This window comes from Amblyomma maculatum, chromosome 4 (genome assembly GCF_055883805.1).
Source record: "Amblyomma maculatum isolate TAMU_Amacu chromosome 4, ASM5588380v1, whole genome shotgun sequence".
Lineage (NCBI taxonomy): Eukaryota > Metazoa > Arthropoda > Arachnida > Ixodida > Ixodidae > Amblyomma > Amblyomma maculatum.
Genome location: NC_139347.1, coordinates 100,387,311 through 100,414,371, shown reverse-complemented (window position 1 = coordinate 100,414,371; position 27,061 = coordinate 100,387,311). Strand labels below are relative to the sequence as shown.

General features: G+C 47.6%; 7 non-coding genes and 2 pseudogenes across 7 annotated transcripts; all 9 read right to left on the bottom strand.

Annotated features, from left to right (window-relative positions):
• Positions 1-1,271: 1,271 nt before the first annotated feature.
• Positions 1,272-1,353, bottom strand: TRNAL-AAG (transfer RNA leucine (anticodon AAG)). The gene has a single exon. It is a non-coding gene; the product is annotated as a tRNA-Leu (tRNA).
• Positions 1,354-2,285: 932 nt separating this feature from the next.
• Positions 2,286-2,367, bottom strand: TRNAL-AAG (transfer RNA leucine (anticodon AAG)). The gene has a single exon. It is a non-coding gene; the product is annotated as a tRNA-Leu (tRNA).
• Positions 2,368-2,467: 100 nt separating this feature from the next.
• TRNAL-AAG (transfer RNA leucine (anticodon AAG)) lies at positions 2,468-2,549 on the bottom strand. Its single transcript has one exon. It is a non-coding gene; the product is annotated as a tRNA-Leu (tRNA).
• An 89-nt stretch (positions 2,550-2,638) lies between these two features.
• Positions 2,639-2,720, bottom strand: TRNAL-AAG (transfer RNA leucine (anticodon AAG)). The gene has a single exon. It is a non-coding gene; the product is annotated as a tRNA-Leu (tRNA).
• An 89-nt stretch (positions 2,721-2,809) lies between these two features.
• On the bottom strand, positions 2,810-2,891 carry TRNAL-AAG (transfer RNA leucine (anticodon AAG)). Its single transcript has one exon. It is a non-coding gene; the product is annotated as a tRNA-Leu (tRNA).
• A 5,801-nt stretch (positions 2,892-8,692) lies between these two features.
• On the bottom strand, positions 8,693-10,175 carry LOC146191803 (uncharacterized; annotated as a pseudogene).
• Positions 10,176-10,275: 100 nt separating this feature from the next.
• Positions 10,276-11,401, bottom strand: LOC146191802 (uncharacterized; annotated as a pseudogene).
• A 275-nt stretch (positions 11,402-11,676) lies between these two features.
• Positions 11,677-11,758, bottom strand: TRNAL-AAG (transfer RNA leucine (anticodon AAG)). Its single transcript has one exon. It is a non-coding gene; the product is annotated as a tRNA-Leu (tRNA).
• Positions 11,759-16,278: 4,520 nt separating this feature from the next.
• On the bottom strand, positions 16,279-16,360 carry TRNAL-UAG (transfer RNA leucine (anticodon UAG)). Its single transcript has one exon. It is a non-coding gene; the product is annotated as a tRNA-Leu (tRNA).
• Positions 16,361-27,061: the final 10,701 nt, after the last annotated feature.

Sequence of the window (27,061 nt, the reverse complement as noted above, 5' to 3'; positions counted from 1 at the left end):
GATGCCAGAAGTTTTCGGCGGCGGCTCACCACAAACACCGCCTGGCAGCTGAGTCTCCTCGACGCTTTCCTCATGCGGACGTTTCGCGGCAATTAAGGCTGCTGTCTCCGGCCCAACCTCCATGGCATCAGTACAGGAAGGCTCAGTACTGAGATGATCCTCAGCGTCAGAAAATTTGGTTAAGTCTTCTGACCCTTCCTTTGACTCGCTTTCATGGTCCTGGGATGGAACGTTCAAGACATGCCGAGGTTCATTCTTTTCATTTGAGACCGTCACCTTATCCTTTGTTAAAACCGTCATGGAAGGCGCGTCCTGTTTCGTTGACTGACCTCTAATGTCAGCAGCCTCCTCCGCATCCGCCTCGTCCATAATTAACTCGGACGAGTCCTCGCTGGTCCCAGGTCCGGCAATGCTAGCGTAGGTTCTTGCACACTGGTTGTCTTCATGCCCGAACCGCCGGCAGGTTCCGCAGCGAGGAACCCGGCACTCTTTGCGGATGTGACCCGTACTCCGGCAGCGTAGGCACAACGGGGGTCTGCCTGGCACAATGACGAGCGCGAGCTCACCGCTAACATTGAGCTGATGCGGCAGGTCGTCGAGCTTCATGCCAGCTTTCAGCTTCAGCGTGACGAGTCTAGTTGTAGAGCCCTTTTCCAGCATACCTTTAACACGCCAGCGCTCCCGGGAAACGTCTGACACCTTTCCGTACGGCGCAAATGCAGCACGAACATCTTCATCTGGCACGTTGTGAAGTAGCCAGTGAAGCTTGAGTCGCACGTCCTGGTTCGCCGGGTCAATCACCAAGCAGCGACCGTTTTTCACAGACAGCTCACCTACGCTGACAATCTTGTTGACGGCTTCAGTATCCTTGAGAGTGACGGCCCAGACGTGGCTCATCCGATACGCCCCCATAGCGATAACATCGGGGATTAGCGAGTGTTGTGCTAAAGCATCCCGGAAATCTTCCACCCGGTACGGGCGGGCCCTGATATCGGCGTGCAAAAAAACGGTATTCAAAACAAACCGACCTATTGGAAGTGCAGGCAAAACGACCTGGTAAGTGTTGTCCTTTTCAGCAGTCCTGTTACCGCGGCCTGACATGGCCGCTAAAGCCGCTCCTGAGGAGCCCTGCATCCTGTGTCCGTTCACTGGCGTGGCCGGAAGCAGAATCCTCGGCCACGCTACCCACGGTATGACGCTCTCTGGGGCTGACATTCGAATTAGGAAGGCTAGTCTTGAATTTATTTTAAATAAAAAAGCTTAAAATTATGTGGCAGCGGTGGGATTCGAACCCACGCCCCCGAAGAGACTGGTGCCTTAAACCAGCTCCTTAGACCGCTCGGCCACGCTACTTTTTTTTTTTTTTACACAGAATGACGCAGTCTGGCACTGACGTCCAAATTAGGAAGGCTAGTCTTGAATTTATTTTAAACCAAAAAGCTTAAAAGTTTGTGGTAGCGGTGGGATTCGAACCCACGCCCCCGAAGAGACTGGTGCCTTAAACCAGCGCCTTATACCCTTGTCACACGGGCATGCTTAACCGCGGTTACGATAACCGTAGTTATCGGTAACCGCGGTTACGGTTGTTCACACGGCGGAACCGAACGCGGTTAGCCCGCTAACTACGGTTGGCGCGAACCGAGCTTGGCAACCTCGGTTTCATCGCTCAAACCGTGAACCAGAGTAAATATGGCGGCGTCTCTGAGTGGTACGTGAGTTGTGCCTCCTGCATCTCTGGCATCTCCGGCTGCAGCTACGAGACTTCTGTGGTCGCATGAAGCAACGATGATTTTAATACGGCTGTGGGAGGAGAGGCTCCACGCTTTGCGGGCCTGTACGAGAAACGCACGCATTTATGCGGCGATTGCTGCCGACCTCAACGCTGGCCTGCAAGCCATGGACGAAGGGCCCTATAGCGCATTCACGTGTAGCTGCACAACGTGCATATACCTTGTGGATAAAAACATTACCGTGTAGTGTTATTAAGTCGTTTATTGTAAGAAATTAATGGCAATTTGGTTGTCTATTTGGAAACCACGTGATCGCTGTCAAACCACCGAACGGTGGGCCTAATCCCCGTGTGGCAGCGGCGAGATGACGGTTTCCTGTAACCACGGTTCTTCCGGCTAACCGTAGTTAAGCCTAACCGCAGTTAGCGTGTCCGTCTGACTAGGGTATTAGACCGCTCGGCCACGCTACCCACGGTATGACGCTCTCTGGGGCTGACTTTCGAATTAGGAAGGCTAGTCTTGAATTTATTTTAAATAAAAAAGCTTAAAATTATGTGGCAGCGGTGGGATTCGCACCCACGCCCCCGAAGAGACTGGTGCCTTAAACCAGCGCCTTAGACCGCTCGGCCACGCTACTTTTTTTTTTTTTTTACACAGAATGACGCAGTCTGGCACTGACGACCAAATTAGGAAGGCTAGTCTTGAATTTATTTTAAACCAAAAAGCTTAAAAGTTTGTGGCAGCGGTGGGATTCGAACCCACGCCCCCGAAGAGACTGGTGCCTTAAACCAGCGCCTTAGACCGCTCGGCCACGCTACCCACGATATGACGCATGCAGTCTGGGACTGACGTTCGAATTAGGAAGGCTTGTCTTGAATTTATTTTAAATAAAAAAGCTTAAAATTATGTGGCAGCGGTGGGATTCGAACCCACGCCCCCGAAGAGACTGGTGCCTTAAACCAGCGCCTTAGACCGCTCGGCCACGCTACCCACGATATGACGCATGCAGTCTGGGACTGACGTTCGAATTAGGAAGGCTTGTCTTGAATTTATTTTAAATAAAAAAGCTTAAAATTATGTGGCAGCGGTGGGATTCGAACCCACGCCCCCGAAGAGACTGGTGCCTTAAATCAGCGCCTTAGACCGCTCGGCCACGCTACTTTTTTTTTTTTCTTTATTTCCTGGCTTTGGTTCATACCATTTCACAAGAACACAACACGAATAACACAAAATAAAGTACATATTGGAAGGTCATCATCAGCCAATGTCAGGCTGGCTTCGTCTCAGTACATTAAAACTCCCGCAACGACAGCAAAGGCTCTACCCTTGAGAGCCATTCGGGAGGTTCAGCAGCCACTTTCTGTATGGCAATAAACCAATTCACACTTTCTCGAAAGTATATTCTAGCGGGTCGAGCATCCCTGTCGCAGTGATAGCCCGCCATTCTGGAGCGCCATATAGAGTGGAGGCCCATGAGCATGATTAAATCATACGGAACGCCATCTTCATTATCAATGCTTAAATACCGGATGCCGTGGGAGTCTAGTGGAAATTCTTTCTTTATCGTACGTTGCAAAACATCCCAGAAATAAACCCCTTCCCAACAATGCAAAAAAACATGGTCTATTGTTTCCGGCTGCTTGCAGATTAAACAGTGCGCCCCCCACGGTAAAAAAAAATCCCTTTCCTCCAAAAACTTCTTTACTGATAATGTTCCGGTGTGTAATTTAAAGAAAAATGTCATAGCTCCTGGCGACACCTGCATTTTCTTTACTCTCTTCAAGACATCTCTGCCCGGACCTCCACTGTATAAGGTTCTGTACAAGGGTTGTGGCAAAACAATGTCACATAAATCGCGATACAGCTTTTTTCGTTTTACAGTGGACAAATATTCATTAGAAAAACGCACTGAAAGAAATCTTACACTAGCGACGACCTCCCTGTAATAACCAAAAATCCCACCCGTAGCTTCTTCGGTGGAGACAACAAACTCCGGCAGTAGACGCCGTAGCCTAACTTGGCAGACGGTGCGTAAGAAAGGGTCCGAAGCATCCCGAAAAAACAAAAACCGGTTGACCACCTGCCGTAAAAACAGATGGCCGAGTCCCAAACCGCCGTCTTTTACCCGACGGAACAAATTCGTCCTGCTGCAGCGTTCCCATTTACCTGCCCAAACAAAAACGGCGAAAATCCTGTGTAACTTCTGTACGTTTACGCGCGAACAACTCAAAACTTGCATTGCGAACCAAAGTTTGCTGATAAAAAAAAGATTGCATACAGTAGCTCTGGCAAAAATCGACATGTTGGCGCCTTTCCACTTCTCGGCTCTCTCCCGTAGTTCGGTCATTTGTCCTTTCCAATAATGCTAGCTTTCGCGGTAGGCATCCAGCTCGACGCCCAAGTACTTGGTCGGTGTGTCTGTCCACGTAACATTGGCAAAGCGATCTGGTTTCGACGGCCACTGTCCATGCCAGAGCCCAAGGCACTTGGCCCAGTTCACCCCGCTACCGGTAACTTGAGAGAACTCACGGATACATTTGACAGCCTCGGTGATACTCTCCTGGTCAACCGTAAAAATAACGATGTCGTCTGCATACGCGAGCAGCTTCACTTCGGCTGCTTGTAACCTAAACGCACTAATGTTGACATTATTCATAAGTTTCATGCACAATGTTTCAATATAAATGCAAAACAAAAGAGGGCTGAGGGGACAGCCCTGTCGCATCGAACGCTGCAGTCGAATGGGGGCTCCCAGACTCTTATTAATAATCACTCTCGTCGTGCAGTTACAGTACGCCAGGGCCACACCCTTACATATAACTGAACCAACATTCACATGTTCTAAAAGGGAAAACAAAATTTCGTGATCGACGCAGTCGAATGCTTTTTCGAGGTCGATCTGAAGCATGGCGACCCGACCATCCCAGTCATCACAACACTCAAGGACACTTCGCGCCTTTTGAATGTTGGTCACTATTGACCTCCCTTTTATCCCACACGTTTGGTGTGGTCCTACTATATCCTTAATAACCGTTTGCAACCTTCGGGCCAAAACCTTCATAAAAATTTTATATTCAACGTTTGTAAGTGCTATGGGTCTGTAAGATGTTACCACGCGTAATTTGTCTATTTCATCAGTTTTAGGAATGAGTACGGTGTGGGATGACCCATATGACGGAGGCAGGGCATTTACTGTGTAGGCATCGTTATAAATTGCGTTCAAAATAGGTGTGATTTCGTACTTAAATTCTTTGTAAAAACCCGCGCTGAACCCATCCGGTCCCGGCGATTTACCGGCATTTAAACTGTCAATAGCGTGCTCCACTTCTGTTTCAGTTATCTTTAGTTCTAATCTCTCTTTCACTTCATCGTCCAGACGCGGTAGCGTGGCCAGAAACTTATTCTTAAAAGTGATAGCGTCTACCGTGTGGGATGCGAAGAGGGTTTGGTAATGGGCGTTGAACGCTGCTTTGATGCTACCCACGGATTTTTTCTTTATTGCCGGCTTCGACACACAATACACAACATACAAAAGTGATAAAACGTGTCAGCAAACCTTTAGCGGACACGACGCGTTAAAATTTATTCATCTCCACCAAGCTGTTAAGCTGGTCTATCCCTTCTGGTGGTTCGGGGAGCGTTCGATACACTTCCCTCAAACGTACAACACTTTCTATAAAATGTTCCCGCAGAGGGCGCACATCAACATCTGCATTGTTGAACTGCATTCGCGTTTTCCACAAGCTGTGGAGGCCGAAGAGCATAATTGTATCCAGTGGACTAGTGTCAGTGTGTAAAACCGGAAGGAATCTTATGCCGTACATATCTAGGGGTAATTCTTTTTTCAAAGTCCTTTGAAGCACATCCCAGAAAAGGATGGGATCCCAACAATCCAGGAATACGTGTTCTATGATTTCAGCTTTCTTACATAGGTAACAGTTAGTTGTCCAGGGTACAAAAAGACCTTTTTCATGAAGCCATGTTTTTACTGATAACGTGTTAGTATGAAGTTTAAAGAAAAAGGATTTGACCGAGGGTAACACCGGCATTCTCTTCACTCTGTGCAAAACATCTCCTCCTGGGCCTCCACATAATGGCAAACGGTAAAGTGGAACCGGAATCATTGCATCCAATAAATCTGAGTACAATTTTTTCCGCGTGACATCACTCAAGTATTGCATCGAAAATCGCGCATGCAGCATCCCGTATGCAAGTACCCCTTCGCGTAAGTACCCTCTCACAGCCCCAAACATAGCATGACAAGAGCATACCACATATCCTGGAAGGAGTCTGCACAGTCGGAGTTGCACAACTGTGCGCAGGAACATGTCATTTTGATTTCGCAGAAACATAAATCGTGAGACGACTTGCCTCAAAAACAAATGTGCAAGGCCTAGCCCACCTTTTTTTGCAGACAGGAACAAGTTTGTCCGACTGGTTCTTTCCCACGTCGATGCCCAAATAAAAACGGCGAAAACACGGTGCAATTTTTGAATGCTGATCCGAGAGGCACTGAGCACATTCATGACATACCATACTTTTGCAGTGAGAAATAAATTGCACACGGTAGCCCGCGAAAATACAGATAATTGCCTTCCTTGACACGCATCAGCCTTTTCTTTTGCATTTAAAGTTTCATCTCTCCAATACGAATCAGGGTCCCGGTATGCTTGGAGAGGTACACCTAGATACATTGTAGGAATCGTTGACCACTGCAGTCGAGAGTAGTACTCTGGCGTGTCTTCCCAACTGCCGTGCCAGAAGCCATAGCTCTTTTCCCAGTTTATTAACGCCCCCGTAGACTGACAATATTTGTGGACTACATTTGTGGCTTCACAGATGCTATCTTTATCTGAACAGAAAACCGCAATATCATCGGCATAGGCCAATATTTTAACATGCGCTGACTGTAGCCTGAAGCCCGTTACGCTCTCATTATTTCGGATAGCCAAGCAAAGAGGCTCAAGGTAGAGTGCAAACAACAGGGGCGACATGGGACAGCCCTGCCTAACTGACGACCGCACTTGCAGGCTTTCGGTCAGTTCTCCGTTCACTATAATTCGCGTTGTGCAGTTGGCATACGCCATTCTGACGCCGTCTGTTATTAAATCCCCAACATTGGAGTGATCCAATATGGCAAACAGCACATCATGCGACACCCGGTCAAATGCTTTTGCGAGATCCAGTTGGATCATTGCCACACGGTCACCAAGTGCGTCACAACATTCTAGTACGCTTCGCGCTACGTGAATGTTCGTGGCGATGCTCCGTCCCTTTATGCCACAAGTCTGATGCGTGCCAACCAGCTTTGTTATCACACATTGCAGTCGTCTTGCCAACACTTTCATAAATATATTATAGTCAACGTTGGTGAGGCTTATCGGGCGATAAGACCCCACCAACAAACGCTTTTCCGGCTCCTCAGTTTTCGGAATCAGTGTGATATGAGAAGTTCTGAAGGACAGTGGAACACGGTTTTGCTCATAAGCTTCATTGATAACCTTCAGGAGTAGGTAAGCTATCATTGGCTTAAACATTTTATAAAAGGACGCCCCTAATCCGTCAGCGCCCGGTGCTTTACCAGCTGGTAGAGCGTCTATTGCGTCCTCTATTTCTTCGACGCAAATTGGCATTTCTAGTCGCTCCTTTTCTTCATCATCAAGCTTGGGCATTAGAGGCAAAAATTCTGCTTCAAAATCCCCTACCATTTTTCACGGGTGACCAAGTAGGTCTTTGAAATGACCGGCAATTACATGTTTGATAACACTGCCGTCCGACGAAACATCATTTCGTATTTTCCGTATTTACTTACGGCTCGCGTATCGCTTTTCGTCCGATAAAGCACGCTTTGTAGGTGCTTCAGCGGTCCACAGCTTCTCAGACCGTGCGCGAATACCCGCCGCTCTGTACTTATCTGTATCTAATCTTTCCAACTGTATCTTGATGCTCCTTAGTTCTTTGGAAAATGTACCTGGTTGAGCGCATTCTATACCAGTAAGGAATTCTAATTGCTCACACAGGTGCTTATCGTTTTGTTTCTGTTCATACCGCAGTTTACTACTTTTTTCAACTGCCTTCAGTTTTACGGCCTGTTTAAATTCTTCTCAGCCCACGGCACCACTTATCGGCTGCTCTGCGAGCAACTTTTTTAGCTCCTCCTCAACGTCCTTAACATAACCCTCGTCCTCCAACAATTTCGTGTTGAGTTTCCATAGGTCCCAATTAAAGCTGTTTTTGCTTTGATTTCTGCCGAAGTTTGCAATCACTAGACAGTGATCACTAAAGCACACTGGTCTAACCTCATACGATGTACACAGCGGCACTAATTCAAGCGATACATACAACCGATCAAGTCGTGAGTGGCTACTGCCTTGAAAATGAGTGAATTGCAGTTGAGTAGCATTTGCAAACACACTTCCAACATCTTCCAAGTTGTGACCGTGAATAACTGAATTCAGGATCTCCGCACTCTTATCCTTCACTGTCAAGCGTTTTACACGGTCTTCAGCGCGACAAACACAGTTGAAATCCCCCAACAAAACTATGACCTTTTCACAATCTAGGTACGTCTGGAAACGTTAAAAAAACATTCTCTCGGAAGCTATATTACATGCATACACACACATAACTCTGAAGTTTACATCGTAATGTGAAAAATCAACAATCAGGAGCCGGCCACTTTAACACGAAAACAGCGACTGCACATTTATACCAACATTGTTACGTATGAAAAGGGCACAGCCGCCAGAGGAACTAGCTGAATGACACACACAAACGTCGAAATGCAGTCGGAAAGCGGACACCATTCGATCTGTCGCTTCTTGGCTATCAATTTTGGTTTCTTGAACAGCTACTATACGTGCAGATCGTTCTCAATGAAAAGGCGGTTAAGCTGGCACTGTCGCCTTCTTGCTCCGAGGCCCCGTACGTTTATTGTAGCTACACGTAGCGCCTCAGGGATGTTGATTGCCATGTCGAAGAAAGGAAAGGAGCCTATCTCATGGTGTCTACCTAAACGACAAACCCCGGAACCCCATGCCACCTCTGTATGGCATGAACTACACAAAACTACGGAGGCGGTTTACCCGCCTGCCGTGATTCTACAGGAATGTTCGGACGCGGCTTCAAGGTCGAACGCCTCATACCTGATGTTTTAGTCGGCGGCTCGTCTCCGCCACTGGCACCAAGTTGGGGCACATTCGGAGCAAGTTTCTCGTGCGGCCGTTTTCCGACTGTTTGGCTGACCGCTGTACCGAGAGCGTCCATGGGCTGGGTGTCGCTAACCACAGAGTCAGATAATGTCACAGCCGCACCATTCGGCACGACGGCGACGGCCGATGCAGACTCTGGGGAAGACTTCTCGGGCGTTGCGCCTGCGACAGGTTGACACTCCAGTTGATCCGTCTGTGGGGCGCCTACCTTGGTCTCTTGCAGCGACGATACATTAGCCGCTCTCGATGCCTCCTCCGCGTCGGCTTCATCCATGAGCAGTTCGGCAGCGTCTACGCTGCTCACGGGCCAGGCGACGCTGGCGTACGTCCGAGAACACTGGGTCTCGTCATGTCCGAAGCGACGGCAGGAACCGCACCGTGGAATGCGGCAGTCGCGCTGAATGTGGCCCGTACCTCGACACCGCAGACAGAGGGGAGCCCTGCCCGCAACGACCACAAGGGCTAGCTCTCCAGCGACGTTCACCTGATGGGGCAGGTCGTCCAGCTTCACGCCGGCATTCAACTTCAACGTCACCAGCCTCGTGGTCGAACCCTTATCCGCCACACCCTGTGCGCGCCACCGCTCTTTAGATATGTCGGTCACTTTGCCGAACGGCGCGAAAGCGAGCCGCACGTCCCCGTTCGGTACGCTGGACAGCAGCCAATGTAGCTTCATTCGGATGTCTCAGTTCGCCGGGTCAATCACGAGGCATCGAGCAGCTTTCACTTTCAGCTCACCCATTTGCACAATCTTCTTAACGCCCACGTCGTCCTTAAAGGTTACGGCCCAAACGTGTCTCATGCGGTACGCCCCGAGGGCGATAACTGCCGGCAGGAGCGATAGGGGAGCGAGCGCATCCCGGAAATCTTTCACCCGGTATGGCGGACCCTGATGTCTCCGTGCAAGAAAACAGTGTTTAGAACGGATCGTCCTGTAGGCAAACTAGGCAATACGACCTGGTATTCTTCACCCGATGCGAAAACCCTGTCACCGCGGCTCGACATGGCCGCTGTAGCCGCTCCAACGGAGCTCGTCATAACACGTCTGTCACGCTCGGTGGCCGGAAGTGGAATCCCTCGGCCACGCTACCCACGGAATGACGCAGTCTGGCACTGACGTCCGAATTAGGAAGACTAGTCTTGAATTTATTTTAAATAAAAAAGCTTAAAAGCTTGTGGCAGCGGTGGGATTCGAACCCACGCCCCCGAAGAGACTGGTGCCTTAAACCAGCGCCTTAGACCGCTCGGCCACTTTTTTTTTTTCTTTATTGCCGGACAATGCACAGTTTACAAGAGATAAAACACGCCAACCTGTCTTCAGCTGGCGAGACAAGTTAAAATTTCTTCAGGCACACTAACTCATCAAATACATCGATCCAATCAGGAGGTTCGGGTAATGCCTGATACACTTCTCGCATGTACACCATACTCTGAATGAAATTTTCGCGTACAGAGAGAACATTTGGATCTGCGTGACGCACTGCCATTCTTGTTTGCCACAGACTGTGAAGGCCTAGGAGCATAAGCATGTCATAGGGAATTTCATCACTTTTCACTGGGAGAAACCGGATGCCGTAGGGTGTAATGGGCAGCTGTTTCTTTAGAGTTTGTTGCAATATGTCCCAATGGAAGATAGGGTCCCAGCACTCGATGAAAATGTGTTCAATTGTTTCCACTTTTTTGCACAATAGACAATTAATTGTCCATGGAACGAATATGCCCTTCTGGTGTAGCCATGCTTTTACGGGGAGGGTGTTCGTGTGTAACTTAAAAAAGAAGGATTTAATGTGAGGTCTAACTGGCATCCTTTTGACCCTCTTCAACACATCCCTTCCTGGGCCTTCACAGTAAATTACTCTGTACAATGGAGCTGGTAGTAGGTTTTCCAGCAAGTCAGCATACAATTTCTTTTTTGTAACAGAACACAGGTAATTCAATGAGAACCGAGCATGCAGCATACGGAAAGAAACCACAACTTCATGAAAGTAGCCAGTCACGCGACGGCACCTTATATCACTGGTTGTAACAATGAATTCAGGCAGCGCTCTCGCGAGTCGAACTTGCATAACTGTGCGCAAAAAACTGTCCCTTTTATCCCGAAGAAAAAAGAAACGTGACACAATCTGCCTGATAAACAAATGAGATAGGCCCAGGCCTCCATCGCGGACTGAGCGGAAAAGATTAGTGCGGCTCTCTCCCAAGTTGAGCCCCATATAAATACAGCAAAAACTCGGTGCATTTTCTGTACATTGGCACGGCTCATACACAGCACCTGCAGCACGTACCATACTTTAGCTATCAAAAACAAATTGCACACTGTAGCACGCGCAAACATTGAAAGGCCACGACCCTGCCAATTTCCCATCTTCTCCCTCATTCTATCCGTTGCCTCACTCCAGTACTCTGCGGGATTCTGATAGTGCTCGAGTGGTACACCAAGATACGTCGTTGGTGTGGTTATCCAATTCATACATGCAAACTTATCTAGCTTAATGTCCCAGTTGCAATGCCATATACCAACACTTTTTTCCCAGTTTAACTCTGAACCAGTGAGCTTACAGAGCTTCTTAGCAAGATTGACGGCCCCTAACACACTCTGGCGATCTTGACAGAATACGGCTATGTCGTCAGACCGCTCGGCCACGCTACCCACGGAATAACGCAGTCTGGGGCTGACGTCCGAATTAGGAAGGCTAGTCTCGAATTTATTTTAAATAAAAAAGCTTAAAAGTTTGTGGCAGCGGTGGGATTCGAACCCACGCCCCCGAAGAGACTGGTGCCTTAAACCAGGGCCTTAGACCGCTCGGCCACGCTACCCACAGAATAGCGTGCATGCGGAGCGCTTCACAACCGTTCGCTGCTTGCGTAACATCGTTACGTGGCCTATTTTTTCCGCGGCTGCTCACCACGCCCATTCGTTCCCTCCACTGCTATATGCCGCTCTTACAGACGGGCGCAGGTGGCGAAAATAAAACCTCTGATCATTTTTACAGGGAAAAAAAAAAAAAAAAAAGCTTCGGAAATGGGAAAGTGGGTTAGACAAAAGTGCGTGCTATCACTGCTTCGTCAACACTTGATCGTATCCCATGTAAATGCGTCTCCGATAACCATTGTCTAAAATATCAACATGCGAAGACGGCGATAATTACCTAAGATTGCCCCCGGCCCTTAAGAGAACACGTGTAATCGCCAGTGAAAAAAAAAATAAATAAATAAGATTAAGAGCATTAAAGGCTCCTCTCTGTTTTCAGTTTTGGCTAGCATCAATAGTGCCATATTTTATCGCGTTCTTCAGTCAGTGAAGTGGCCAACAAGTGAAATATGGAACAGAAGATTTACTCCTAGTAAAATAAGAATTGCGCACACAAGAATGTAAATCGTCATGTAACCTTGCTTCACGGTATGCTGCGATTGGTCATCGGAGTGTGCGCATGCTTGCGGTGAAAACCCGAAATTTAGAAAAGCCATCCTGTGAGGCACAGGCGGAAACGAACTTCACGAAAAAGCAGAGAGAGAGAAAGAGAGCTAACAAATCAATATCAACAGATCGAAACAATTTTGCGACTGAACATCCTTGCATATAGCACTGACTCAGCTCTGTTGCTGAAGACGTGCGCCTAAAATAGAAACACTTAAGCTTTGCACGCGAGATTTTTCTTTTTTCCTTGAAACAGTGCGCAGTGTAACAGTGCATTTGCGTCACAATTAGAAATTCATCTACGAAAATTAAATGTTCTAAATCTGATTCTTTTTCCTTCGTGGAGTTTCGTACTCGCTGTCAATAGCCTTCCCCGTCACAGAAAAGTTGTCGTCATTGAAAGCCATAAAAACTGCGATATACTCGCTGCTTATTCATTTATAAGTTTGGGCAGAATTGCGTAGGGGCTGGTACAGAGTAAAAAATGAGGAAGCAGTCACCATACTGCAGTTTTATGCGCCTAACGTGACCTCACCTCGTGTCTGACGTTAAAGCGTTCGTTCAGCAGCTGACATCGGGAACCAAAACTGCATGAGGAAAAGTTTTCAGTTACAATGATTAGGAAACCTGGCATCCGCATTAATTGTACTACGCTATAAGAACCTGTGGTGAACATGGACGCTTTCGCCCTGACATATCAACGTTCATACACAAAGCCTCCCTGAACGCAGAACGCCGAAGCCACAAAATGAGCGCCCACCCGAGCGCAGTTTCCGAAAAGAAATCGAAGTTTCTCTTTAAGCGAAATCGATTACTTTCAAAGCGCCATATACGATCCAGTTGCGCATTGAGGCCAAGTGACAGGCTGTGTGAGTCACTCTAGGCCCATGCCACTTTGATTCGTACAGCGACCACTGTTCTCGCTAGTAGTGAATGACCTTGTACCTCCAACATGCCGCGCCGATAAGAGACGTTTAACACTGCCAAACTATGTGCTAGTCTCTCACCGGTAAGTCGCGTGTAAGTCGCCAAACAGTGTTTTCGTACATCTAAGTTGGTTTAAGCGGCGTTAACCCTCGGCTAATTTTTACCTGTGTTAATCAAAATTCGAAAAAACGATTTGTGAAACTAGAATAATAAGATTTATTGTTCACAGCGGTGCGCTAAACGCTATATCAGTTAATCTCAGCAATATTAATGTCACCAAATGAATTAACAGGAATGTTCGGAAATATAACACTGACATGACTTTCGCTGCAGTAACGAACAAATGGGCCACACATAGAGAAACCTTCTGATAGTCAATCCTAAAATGTGCGCACAGAGACTCGAGCGTGGTAGGAATATATGCTAAGGATATCCGTATGTTCCGAGTCGGTGATGAGAACACCGCTCCCACGTCCGCCTGTGAGGTGACAACGAAATATGGAGTATCTCTTGTCTGAAAAGGTGTCAGTGTTATCTACATCGTCACTAAGCTAGATTTCAAAACAAGACTTTAACGTCAGCAGATGTGGTATCGGTGGCACAGGAAGGATAATCACGATGGTAAACCACACTACGTATAAATTGGTAAAAAGCACTGAGGTATCAGAGAATGGCTGCACGCGTGTACTCGTAGCTCAAAACATCTGGACTGTTGATGTCACCGGGGTAAGCAAGTGAAGCAGTAGCATGCACACTGGTTTGTACACGAATGCTATCACTTTCAGCAAAGTAGGAGGTGCGTTAGTACGTGCTGCTTTCTCCAGCTTGGACACGGAGCTTCAACTCTGTGTGGTGGGCAGGACTGAGATCGCTTCAAGACTGCACCGTGTAGACACCGGACGTCGAGTCTGCAATGGAGACTACAATGAATGTTCATCCAAATGTTAGTGATTTCCTACCTCATATTTTTAAAAACCAACGCGATCAGCTTACTCGTGAAATTATTGGACCGTTCGCAGTCAGCGAAAGGTGCGCAGGTTACGTTAGCTAGTATTCCTAAGCTTGCTGCCTAAACGTAAGGTAGACATGATGTGTGCTGTAGTCTCGAAATGAATTAAATTTACTCCGTAATATACGTTAGAGTTTACACTTACTCTTTCCGCTGGTGTGACGCAGTAGTTAGGGCGCTCGACTACTGTTCACAAAGAAGCGCGGGATTGAATCCCGGCCTCGTCGGCCGCTTTTCTCTGGAGGCGAAAAGCAAGTCGCCCGTGTGCTGTGCGATGTCAGCTCAGGTTAAAGAACCCTAGGCGGTCGAAATTTCCGGAGCCCTCCACTACAGCGTCTCTCATAGCCTGAGTCGCTTTGAGACATTAAACTCCACAAACCAACCAGAGTTTACACTTACTTTCTGATCGAAGAAGTAGCAAGGTCAGCACGTCTTCCGTATGGTTATCTACAAAGCAGATACAAGGACATAAACATGGAAAATCCGTGCGCTGTGCGATGTCAGTGCACGTTAAAGAACCCCAGGCGGTCGAAATTTCCGGAGCCCTCCACTACAGCGTCTCTCATAGCCTGAGTCGCTTTGGGACGATAAACCCCACAAACCAACCAGAGTTTACACTTACTTTCTGATCGAAGAAGTAACAAGGTCAGCACGTCTTCCGTATGGTTATCTACAAAGCAGATACAAGGACATAAACATGGAAAATCCGTGTGCTGTGCGATGTCAGCTCACGTTAAAAAAACCCGGTGGTCGAAATTTCCGGAGCCCTCCACTACAGCGTCTCTCATAGCCTGAGTCGCTTTGGTTTGGTTTGGTTTGTGGTGTTTAACGTCCCAAAGCAACTCAGGCTATGAGAGACGCCGTAGTGGAGGACTCCGGAAATTTGGACCACCTGGGGTTCTTTAACGTGCACTGACATCGCACAGCACACGGGCGCCTTGCTTTTCGCCTCCATCGAAAAGCTGCCGCCGAGGCCGGGATTCGATCCCGCGTCCTTGGGAACAGTGGTCGAGCGCCGTAACCACTGCGCCACCCCGGCGGGGGTGAGTCGCTTTGAGACGTTAAACCTCACAAACCAACCAGAGTTTACACTTATACTTTCTGATCGAAGCAGTAACAAGGTCAGCGAGTCTTCCGTATGGTTATCTACAAAGCAGATACAAGGACATAAACATGGAAAATCCATGTGCTGTGCGATTTCAGCTCACGTTAAAGAACCCCAGGCGGTCGAAATTTCCGGAGCCCTCCACTACAGCGTCTCTCATAGCCTGAGTCGCTTTGGGACGATAAACCCCACAAACCAACCAGAGTTTACACTTACTTTCTAACCGAAGGAGTAACAAGGTCAGCGCGTCTTCCGTATGGTTATCTACAAAGAAGATACAAGGACATAAACATGGAAAATCCGTAGGTGGTCATATGCGATATATTGTGGCATAATTACGGACATTGATTGCTCACTTTTCGGAATCCCATGAATTTCCTTAGGAAGCCCGAGAGCAATTGCCCCTAATGTGATCCGGATTTATGTTAGAATACGTTTCGTGCCATTGTCGCTCTAGTAATTTTCTTTGGAAACTCATTTCAGGAAACTGCACTTGCAATTTCACCCGCTTCCCACGACACGCGATCAGAAATAAAAGCCATCTATGTTCACTACATTTGTTGGCCAAAGCAAGCTTCATTTCAAGGACTAGAAGCAATGGTGTTGCGCGCGATCATGTTTGCGCGCAAAACAAACCCTGATGGCGGTATTGCAATAATATTCTTTCATGGCCCCTCAAGGATACCCCAATCTGATATTTAAAAAATAAAACAAAACACAAGCTCTGTTTGCTTCCACACTCCGAGAAAAAAAAAACATAAATAAAATCACTTTATGCGCGAGCGGCGAAACATCGCCTGCAAGGGCAGCAAGCGAGTTCATTTCAAGTACCCAAAATCATGAATAGCTGCTGAAACAGAAACAAAAGAGAAGCGTTATGGCAGCGGTGGGATTCGAACCCACGCCCCCGAAGAGACTGGTGCCTAAAACCAGCGCCTTAGACCGCTCGGCCAAGCTACCGACAGGCAAAGGGTGTCTCCTGATGGCCCGTCGTTTCTTTATACGGTCCGGATAACCGGACGACGACACTCCTTACAGCGAGGGGAATCCCCCGTGCCTCTACAAGCACGTGATGCACTGCGAAATGGACGTCAAAAGTTCGGTGAACAATGCATGGCATTAAAATATGGCGCATGGGTAGATCGATGAAACTTCACAGGCTTTCGTTTGGTGAGCACATGAGCATTCGATTCTTAGGCGCCACGTGGGGAAATTTACTTATCAATAATTTCAATTTTTAGTGACAATACTCTCAAAATCATTTCAAAACCTCTCCACGAAAGGAAATTTTCCTGCAATCGCCGCACGCTGGTCTTTACTAACAATAGAACCGCTAACGGATCACTGGATTCACTGCCCCTTGCTTATAGTCTGGTAGGCATAATAGACCCGGGCTCGATCGTGACTATTCATGGCCTTTCAAGACATTCCTTAACAGGCGGGATCACTGTCCAGGCGGTGGAAACCTAATGGTGAGTACAAGTTCACCTTCAGAGGTGTGACTAGAATGGCTGTCGTCACTGAGTCAGAATGTGGATGAAACTTTGGAGATTTTTCCTTACAACTAGTTTCAGCATCACGAAATAATCGCAGATTGAACCAACTGTGTACACCTTCAAGTTTTGAAAGAAAATACCAGTACGCTTCATTTTTACCGGCTTTTGGGCGAAATGGTTGAGTGCATGAAGCTGAAGGTGAGGAAACACAGTCATGACAGGGCATTTTGCAATTTGAGCTGAATGTTGACAGCGAACTATGCAGTCCTTCCTTTTTCCAGCCTATATATACCTTATATAATGAATTTTATGCAGAAAAAAGATAGATATTTTTTAGCTTGGTGCTCGCCCCCCTTGAAAGTGAGGAATTGAGCTCTTAGCGAGATAAGGGCCGCTGTTAGAGCCGGTTTCGAAAGATCGCAGGAGAAAAAGAGGTGCTTACGCCACGTACGATGAGAGGGAAAAAAATAAAAAGAAAACGAGGATTACGGAGCGATAAGAAAAAGACAAGCAACGCTGCCAGCGACGGAAAACCAGTTTCGCAAGGAAGAAAAAGCCGCAGAGAGGAGGAACGGAACATCCGCGCCTTTTCCAGCGAAGCCATCACACACACCCAGGTTGGACGCTTCTCAGCTATATGCTATATGTAACCATGATTTTAATAAAGGCAGTGTTCGCATGACCAGTGAAACCAACTGGGGCGTGCTGAGAGTAGACTGGCCTTCCTTCACTATTTTTCGCTTTAAATTATTTAATTAGTAATACCAACCAACTTTACAATTTTTGGCTGCGGGAACGAGGTGTCAATTCAAAGTTTTCGATCGTCTTGAAACGCAGCTGTCGCGTGGAAACATCTTAATTGCGCGTGTGAACATTTGAGGATACTGAAAAAAAAAAAAGTGTACGTGCGTTACGTACGGTACCTCATGTGCAAACATTTCGGCCAGCTTTTTTTCAAGACGATTCTTCATTGCATAACCCTCTGAGGCCCAGAGGCAATAAATATCGTTCATAAAAGAAATCTGAGATTTATCTATTTAAAATTCGTTCTGGTTGAAAATTAAATAAAATTTCGCCATGTATATAATGCCAACTAAATAACAAATTCAGAGAAACGAAAATAAAGCGCGAACTAAAAGCCACAATACTGTCGATGGTCTCATCGGTCCTTTTAGATGGCACACTGTTTGACATGGTTTTATTTGGCAGTTTAGTATTGAGAAACTGGTACACCGATGTCAAGGCACGTAAAAGTCCCTAGGTGGCGGAAATAATACCGCAGCCTTCCATTACGGTACCTCTTTCTCTATTTCAATTCCATCTTATATTCCCATAATGTGCTTCTCGCTCACGTATTCAGCGAGAAGGGCGGAGAAGAAGAAGTAGAGGTTTCCGAACGTCTGAAGCTAGCGCTCTTCCATTTTTCTGGATTTTATATCGCTGTGAGCTATTTGTGATCTCGACATCCTTCGGGATGGCGGGCGCACGACCCCTGCGCCCACCCGCCACCATCGAACAGGCTACAGCGTACTCGACGGGTCACCTTGACGTCGCGGACGTGGAGCTTCCAGACTCGGCAGATGACTCAACCGTGACAGAGATGGATTCCGACAACAGCTACACGCCTGTCCAGTCGCGCCGCCTGAAAAGAAAGCTGCGCCGAACGTCAGTAATGAGTGAGACACCAAAGAAGAACGCTGAAAAGCAAGGGATCTTCTCCGTGGCCTTCGTACCAACAACGGCAACGGCGAATCTGAATGTGATAAACAGACAGCACCTGACGCAGTTTTTCGACCAGCTGGTTCCCGGTGAAGTTGACGAAGTCAGAATTAATCCCTGGAAGAATGTCCTGACCGTGGATGTCAAATCCCAGGCAACAGTGGACAAGCTGAAAGGAATTGGTGCGCTAGGCAACATGCCGGTCCGTTCCTTCCTTGCACATGGGAAAAAGACTACTGCAGGTGTAATCAGCGACGTTGACCCCGAGATAAGTGAAAGCGATCTCTGCACGCTGATCAAATCTACGGCGCGCATTGTGGATGTTCATCGATTCGGCCGCTCAAAGTGCGTTAAATTAGTCTTTGAAACTGAATCCCTCCCATCCCACGTTAAAGTGGGCTATGTGAGGCACCCAGTTCGGATGTATGTTCCAAGACCTGTTCAGTGCCACAAATGCCACAAGATCGGACATGTGAGCGCCGTTTGTCGAAACGAGGTATCCTGCCGTCGATGCGGCGGTACGCATCCTCATGACGCATGCGAGACGGAGACTGTCAGGTGTTCTAACTGCTCGGGTGCCCATGAATCGACGGCTAAGGACTGTCCTAAAATTCGGGATGAAAAACGTATACTAAAAAAGATGGTGAGAGATAACTCGACTCATCAAGAAGCGGCCGCGTCTATTCGTCGTCGCAAGCACCGTTCCCGACGCCGGCACAAGGAATCGGAAGGCAAGCCTAGCCTGGATAAGTCAACTTCAGAGTTAACGTCAGCTCAGGTGCCACAACAGATTGAGTCTAATCCCGCTAAGAGTACTCTTGCTGTAATGTCGCAGACAGTGTCACATGCCAAGGATCAGACAGAGGCTGTTGTATTACCTACCGCCTCTGATGCTGAGTGGCCAGCTCTACCATCAAAGGCCAACGCCAGGCCTAATCCCAGTTTGGTTGCCACACGTACTGAAAATTCCGACAACCCCGACAGCCAGCAGGTAAAAGAAATGCTGAAACAGCTGGTTCGTTCAATGCGGGTGCTGCTCTCCAGCATCAACACGCAAACAGCAAAGTTTGCTGTTCAGTTTTTGGACGCATTTGAGCCGCTCTTGGCGGCATTGCAATAATTCACAATGGCGCAACAAACTAACCCCACCTCTGTGACGATGCACTTGCGCCGCAGTGTTGTGATGCAATGGAATGCCCGAGGCCTGCGTGGTCGGCTGAGTGACTTCCGACAGCGGGTACAGAAGTACCGCTTTCCTGTGATTGTGATCTGTGAGCCCAACATGCCGGCTGCTTTCCGCCTTTCTGGATATGTTCTGCTATGGTCTAGAGAAGCAAACGAAACAAGCAAAGTGCTGGTATGTGTACGCCAAGACATTGCGCACGTCCGCCATGCTCTGCAGCCCCACAACACGAACCACTACATTTGTTTGACGTTAACCCTGAAAGGACGAGTATGTTCTGTAATTGGCGCTTATATTCCACCGAGGGATGGCTTGGACAAATCATATCTATTTTCAACAATCCAGTGTTGTGCAGCACCTCGTATTATTGTGGGGGACTTTAATGCTCACCACCCTCAGTGGGGTAGTGCAATAATGAGCAATAGAGGAAGAGACCTGGCAGACTTTATGCATACGCAAGATCTCGTCAATATAAACGACGGCTCACCGACGTTTCTACGCGGAACAACCTACAGCAGCTGCTTGGATGTGGCGTTTGTTTCCAGAAACCTCCATCCCTCCGTTTCTTGGTGTAGTGATGTGGAAACACATGGGAGTGATCATATACCAACGTACATATGCATCAAGTGGTTTGCACCTGCCACTTCACCTCGTGTGCAATACACAGACTGGCCCGCCTTTAGGGCAGCGGTGGAGACTTTCAGCGTGGACCTCCAGTCACCATCTCAAATAGAGGGACTCATTACTTCCTCTCTCAGTGAGAACACTCGCTATGTTAGTGTGCCGGTGTCAGTGTCCAGCATCGACGTGGAATTCGAGCGGCTTCGCGCGATCCGTCGGCGGGCTGAAAGGAAGTACAGAAGAACGAAATCCGCGCAAGATCTCGCACTTTCTCGCCGAGCTAAACGTCAAGTTTTGCGTCACCTGGAGAGGTTAGGACGACAACGTTGGAGACAGTTCTGCTCATCACTGGATCCCCGTAAGCCCCTGTCGCGTATCTGGCATGTTGCGAGAAGCTTGCGCACACCTCCGCGAGAAAGGCACCCTTTTCGTGCCCTGGCCCTTTACCAACGCCGCAATGAAGTTGACGTAGCTGAAGATTTTTGTAAAATGGTTGTGGGCACAAACCAGGCACAGTTACCAATTTCAGAGGTTTTTGCACCACCTTCGCCGAATGATCAATACGACGTGCCCTTTACAATAGCTGAATTAGACGCCGCTCTTGCTTCTTGTCGGCATTCATCTGCACCTGGTCCTGACGGGATTACTTATTCAACCTTATCGAACCTAGGCAAGGATGGTAGAACTGCACTACTTAATTATTTCAATGATATATGGGCTTCTAGTACTGTTCCTGAACACTGGAAAATTAGCCGCCTGGTTGCTCTTTTGAAGCCTGGAAAGCCTCCTCTCGAACTTACCTCATACCGGCCAGTTGCCCTAGCAAGCTGTGTTGGAAAAGTTATGGAGCGCATGGTGCTGGCAAGACTTGAGTGGTATCTAGAGAGTAATGATCTTTATCCTAATATGATGACTGGATTTCGCCGCGGACGCTCTTCCATTGACAGCGTCATCGACCTTGTGGCGACAGTAGAACACGAAAAGCGTCACCGTCGACTAGTAGCTGCTGCATTTTTAGATATAAAGGGAGCTTACGACAACGTCCTCCATGAAGCTATTCTTGATGGACTTGACGACGTGGGAGTTGGTGGCCGGCTGTACTTGTGGATTGTAAGCTATCTCAGCGGCCGTTCTGTTTACATGACTACGCCTGAAGGAGATACTACCCACTTTCAGGTCGGTCGTGGAGTTCCACAGGGAGGAGTTCTCAGCCCAACTTTATTTAACGTTGCGCTAATTGGCCTGGTGAGTGAACTGCCAACTAACATCCACATAAGTGCATATGCTGACGACATCTGCATCTGGGCCTCTGGTTCGACGCGCCCACAACTACGTGCGAGACTGCAACGAGCTGTGTCATTAACATCGATGTACTTACGGCGTCAAGGTTTATTTTTAGCGGCAGAAAAGTGTGCAGTGATCGCGTTTACGGGAAAATGTGTCAGCCGCTACCCGATTACCCTTCATGGAGTCGTAATACCATACGTCTCCAGGCACAGATTCTTGGGAGTAATTATTGACCACCGACTATCCTGGTCGAAACATATTGCTATGGTGAAGAAGAGGCTAATTAATTTTTGCCATGTACTTCGTTACATAGCTGGCATCAAATGGGGTCCAACTGAGCGCTCCTTAATACGCCTTTACGAGGCTCTGTTTGTTGGCTACATCCGGTACAGTCTCCCAGTACTCTCTAGTATGAGCATTTCCTGCTTGCGGACTTTAGAGAGCGTGCAAGCGCAGGCACTGAAAATATGCCTTGGACTGCCCAGATGCACCTCTAACAAAGGCACAATTGAAGAGGCACACGCTCGCCCAATGTCCATATACTTGTCACACGAACCACTTCGTGTATATTTACGAGCACTTACAAGACACCGTTTTCACCCACTCAGCAAGATTCTGGATGAGAGGCCGGACTGCAGTTTTACAACTGCACTCCGCTGCCATCAGTCGCAAGTACCGACAGGATATGCCCTCCCATATCATCCCACCCAACCACCATGGACGATGGATAAACCTTTTGTGCACCTTCGTGTTCCCGGAATACTAAAGAAATCAATGGTACCAATTAGTGGACTAAAACAACTTACTCTGGCACACATCTGGTCAGAATATCCCAGTTATATTCACATATACACTGATGGATCTGTGTCAGCACAGGCATCCGCTGCAGCTGTGGTCATACCAGCTCGGAAAACGACTCTGCATTTCCTTTTGGGACATACCTCTACATCAACCGCTGCCGAACTTGTAGCCATTCGAGAATCTATTCGCTATATATGTGGGGAACCACCTCAAAAATGGTGTATATTCACGGACTCGAAGACTGCATTACAAATTTTGGAAAACTTCTTACGCCACACTGCCTATCAGTCCCTGGCACTAAACATTATGGATCTCATCACATCTGCCCAGCTGCAAGGCCACACGATAATGTTTCAATGGATTCCTGCCCACTGCGGCCTCCATGGGAATGAGCAGGCCGATGTTGAAGCGAAAAGCGCACTCATCAATGGCTTCCAAACAGCTGTGCCTTTTTCAAGAGCGGATACGACGTGTCTTCTAAAGAGTTATATGAATATTGCTACAGCAGCTTACTGGGCTCAACCAGACGCCCGACACATCCGTCTAAGAAGGCTTGATCGAACATTTAAATTTTATGTTCCGCGTGATATTCCGCGTCATCAGACATGCTTGATACATCGACTTCGTTTAAACGTGGCTTTCACGCGCAAATACTTACATTTAATTGGACAGCTGGACTCACCGGAATGTTTAACTTGTGGCATCCCAGAGACTGTGGACCATGTATTATTGGTGTGCCCAGAGTATGCGAACGAAAGAAATGTGCTAGCTGCTTCCTTGAAGCGTTTAGACAAGAGGCCTCTGTCGGAGGAACTGCTGCTGGGCGCTTGGCAGGACAAGGGGAAGGGCGTCCAGGCAGTGCGCGCTCTTTGCCGTTTTTTGAGCGCCAGCGGACTTGATTCACGTTTGTAAAGCAAGCTGCTGTGTCTGTATATATATTTCATATGCCTTCTCCCACATCGTCACCCATCATGACCTTCTTTCTTCTCTCCTTCCCCTTCCCCAGTGCAGAGTAGCAGGCCAGATTTGAATTATTCGGGCCAACCTCTCTGCCTTTTCCTTTCAATAAATCCATCTATCTATCTTCAGCGAGAAGTGTGAAAGTTAATGGACCGTTCCTTTCCGATGCATGCGCCACTTTACAAATTTACATAGTTTGCAAGGCGTTCATGTGCTGTGCGATGTGAGCGCACATTAAAAAACCCAGGTGGTCGAAATTTTCAGATCCGTCTACTATGGCGTCTCTCATAGCCTCGATCACTTAGGGACGTTAAAACCTAACTACCTAAATTAAGTTCTTTAGTTGGTTTGTTTGCGGGGAAATAACAGAGCAGTACCAGCTAACTAAAAATGAACTGCGGTTGAACTCCGCTTAAACCGATCAGGTCGTGCGAAAGCGCTCTGGTTTGGAATGTATATTGCTTGGCGGATTAGCACTGATAGACTGGCACAGAGCTTAGCAAAGTTTGCCTTAAATACATTCAATTGCTTTACAGGAAAGATGCAGTATCTGTCACACTTTTTTCTGTAGACACCTGACCCACCCCGTAAGGGAAGGGAAGAATTCAGGAATGAAAGAACAAAGAGGCGCCGTAGTGGAGGGCTTCGGGAAAATTGTCGGGGTTTAAGCATGGCTTGAACCTACTAATAGAGTAAAAGCTGTGTGGCAGGATAGCCTCTTTACATCGCCTTCTTTTTAATTGCTATTTTTTTCACAGGGTTTCCTTATAATAACGATAATAATGACTGGTTCACAGAAAAGGAAATGCGCAGTATCTGCCACACTTAATTGTGGACACCTGACCCGCGCCGTAAGAGAAAGAAAAAACTGATTGATTTATAGGAAGCGGAAGGCGAGGTAACTGTCTCACTGGTTTTCTGTGGACACCTCAACAGCGCCGTAAAGGAAGGGAGGAAGATGGGAGTGAGAGTGGAAAGAGAGAAAGAGGAGCCGTAGTGGAGGGCTACGGAGTAATTTTGACCACCTGGGGATCTTCAACGTGCGCTGACATCGCACAGCACACGGACGCCTCTTCGTTTCGCCTCCATCGAAACGCAGCCGCCGAGGTCGGGTTCGAACCCGGGTACTCCGGCACAGTAGTCAGGCGTCTTACCACTGCACCACCCAGGCGGGGCGCGCCGTAAGAGAAGGGAGGAAGGTGGGAGTGAAAGCGAAAAGAGAGAAAGGGGTGCCGTAGTGGAGGCTCCGGAATAATTTCTAGCACATGGGGATCTTTAACGTGCACAGGCATTGTGCAACACACAGACGCCTCTTCGTTCCGCCTCTATCGAAAGGCAGCCGCCGGCGGTCGGGATCGAAACCGGGTACTATGGCACAGCAGTCGGGCATCTTTACCACTGCAGCACCGCAGCGGGGCAATACAATATTTCCTTAAGTTTGGCTGAAAGGAATGTGCCTTTTACTTTTGGATGGACCTACACCAAATCATGTCAGTCATATTTTCATATATTTTTCTTGTAAATTGTACATTTTAAAAGAAAGGAAAGGTGCAGTACCTGTCAGACTTGAGGAAAGGGAGAAATGTGGGAGTGAACGCGGAGAGAGTGAAATAGCTCCCGTAGCGAAGGCCTACGGAGTAATTTCGGAATAGCACAACACAGGACTGCCCCTCCGTTTAAATTAAATAAATTGATTTACAGGAAAGGAAAGGTGCCGCCTTTGTCAAAAAAATTTTGTGGACACGTAAACCGCGCCGTAAAGAAAGGGAGGAAGGTTGGAGTAAAAATGGAAAGAGAGAAATAAGAGTTGTAGTGGAGGTCTCAAGAAATTTCGACCATCCGGTGTAATTTAACGTGCACTGACATCATATAGAGCACCTAACCCACTCCGTTTGGCCTCCATCGAAAAACAGCCGCCTGTGGTCGGGTTCGAACTCGTTGTTTTTGTTGTTGTGGCTGTACGAAGAAGGAAAAGAAAATGCACGGGCCTGCTACTGGCTCTGTAGCTGAGCCACCTCCGCTGTCTCGTGCAGACAGGAGAGAAAATAGAGAAGAAAGAAAAGGAAGAGGGAAAGAAAGACGCGCGCCGCAACAACAGCCGTCGTCCACCACTGAAGCGGTGGCGGGTGCAATGACGGCCTACAACAGATAAAACTTCGGTGGCAGGCTAGCTCCCGCCGCAAGCGGCGGTGACCTACCTGCCCCAGCCCCATCTCGGGTACTCCGCTAGAGTATAGAATAGTCGGGCGTCGTAACCAATGCAGCACCACTTTTCTTTCTTTATTGCGAACTTCAAAACCAGATTTTACACATACTTATTAAAAAAAGACCTTCCCTTGGATGCATCCGGAATTAGATTTTTACCAATTGAAGATGATGGGCTACCGCTGGACATGATCATGTTATTGGGCCTGCACCGTATCTGGCGATCCCGAATGGCTTTCAGGCATGCGGGCATTGATGCCAGGAAAATACGGCAGTATTTTCGAGAATCGGTTGCTAGCATTATTGATGTTTTCAAGAGACAAGGCTAAATGCCTTGATGGCTTCCCAGAATGGAAGCCTGGAACTAGGGTGTGCTTAAACGTTCGGGCCCGAGCCGGATTCGGGCGTGTACACACAGGGCCAATGACCAATTTATAGTCACTTTGTCAGAGTAAAATACACATCAACGGCGTTGCAGCAGTGAAACGGATGAAATAACCATGGTACGCTCCGAGAAAAAGTTTAGTCTTCTTAGCTTATTTATTTACTTACTTATTTACCTAGTTATGATGACCAGGCAGTTGAAAGCTTCTACGAAGATGTAGAATCGGCAATGCGAAAAGTAAAGACGCAGTATACTGTACTAATGGGCGACTTCAATGCCAAGGTAGGGAAAAAGCAGGCAGGAGACCAGGCAGTATACGTGACTATGGCATTCGTTCTAGGAATAGCAAGGGGAAGTTACTAGCTGTGTTTAAGAGCGCAATAACTTAAAAGTCAGGAATACCTTCTTCAGCGAACGGAAGAACCGGAAATTGACGTGGAAACGTCCTAACGGGGAGACTGAAAATGAAATTGACTTCATAATGTGTTCAACCCCCACCATTATGCAAGATGTAGAGGTAATCGGGAAAGTGCGATGCAGTGACCACAGGATGGTGAGGTCCCGAATTAGCCTAAATCTGAAGAAGGAACGCAGCAGATTAGTAAGAAAGAAACCCGTCAAAAAATTAGCGGTGAGGGGGAGGGCAGAAGAGTTCAGGATCTCGCTACAGAATAGATATTTAGCTCTAACCCTAGAAGCAATGAACAATAATTTCAGAGATATCATTACTGAATAAGCGGTAGAAGTAGGCGGTAAGATAGTTAGAGAGGATACCGGTAAGCTGTCTAAGGAGACGAAAGATTTCATTAGAAACGCCAGAGTATGAAAGCTTCCAATCCAACAGGCCAGATCGAATTGGCCGAGATATCAAAGCTAATCTATAAGCGCAAGGTGGCCGATATAAGGAAGTATAACATGGAGAAAATTGAGCATGCTGTAAAGAACGGGGGAAGCCTTAAATCGGTAAAGAAGAAATTGGGCATAGGCAAAAACCAGATGTATGC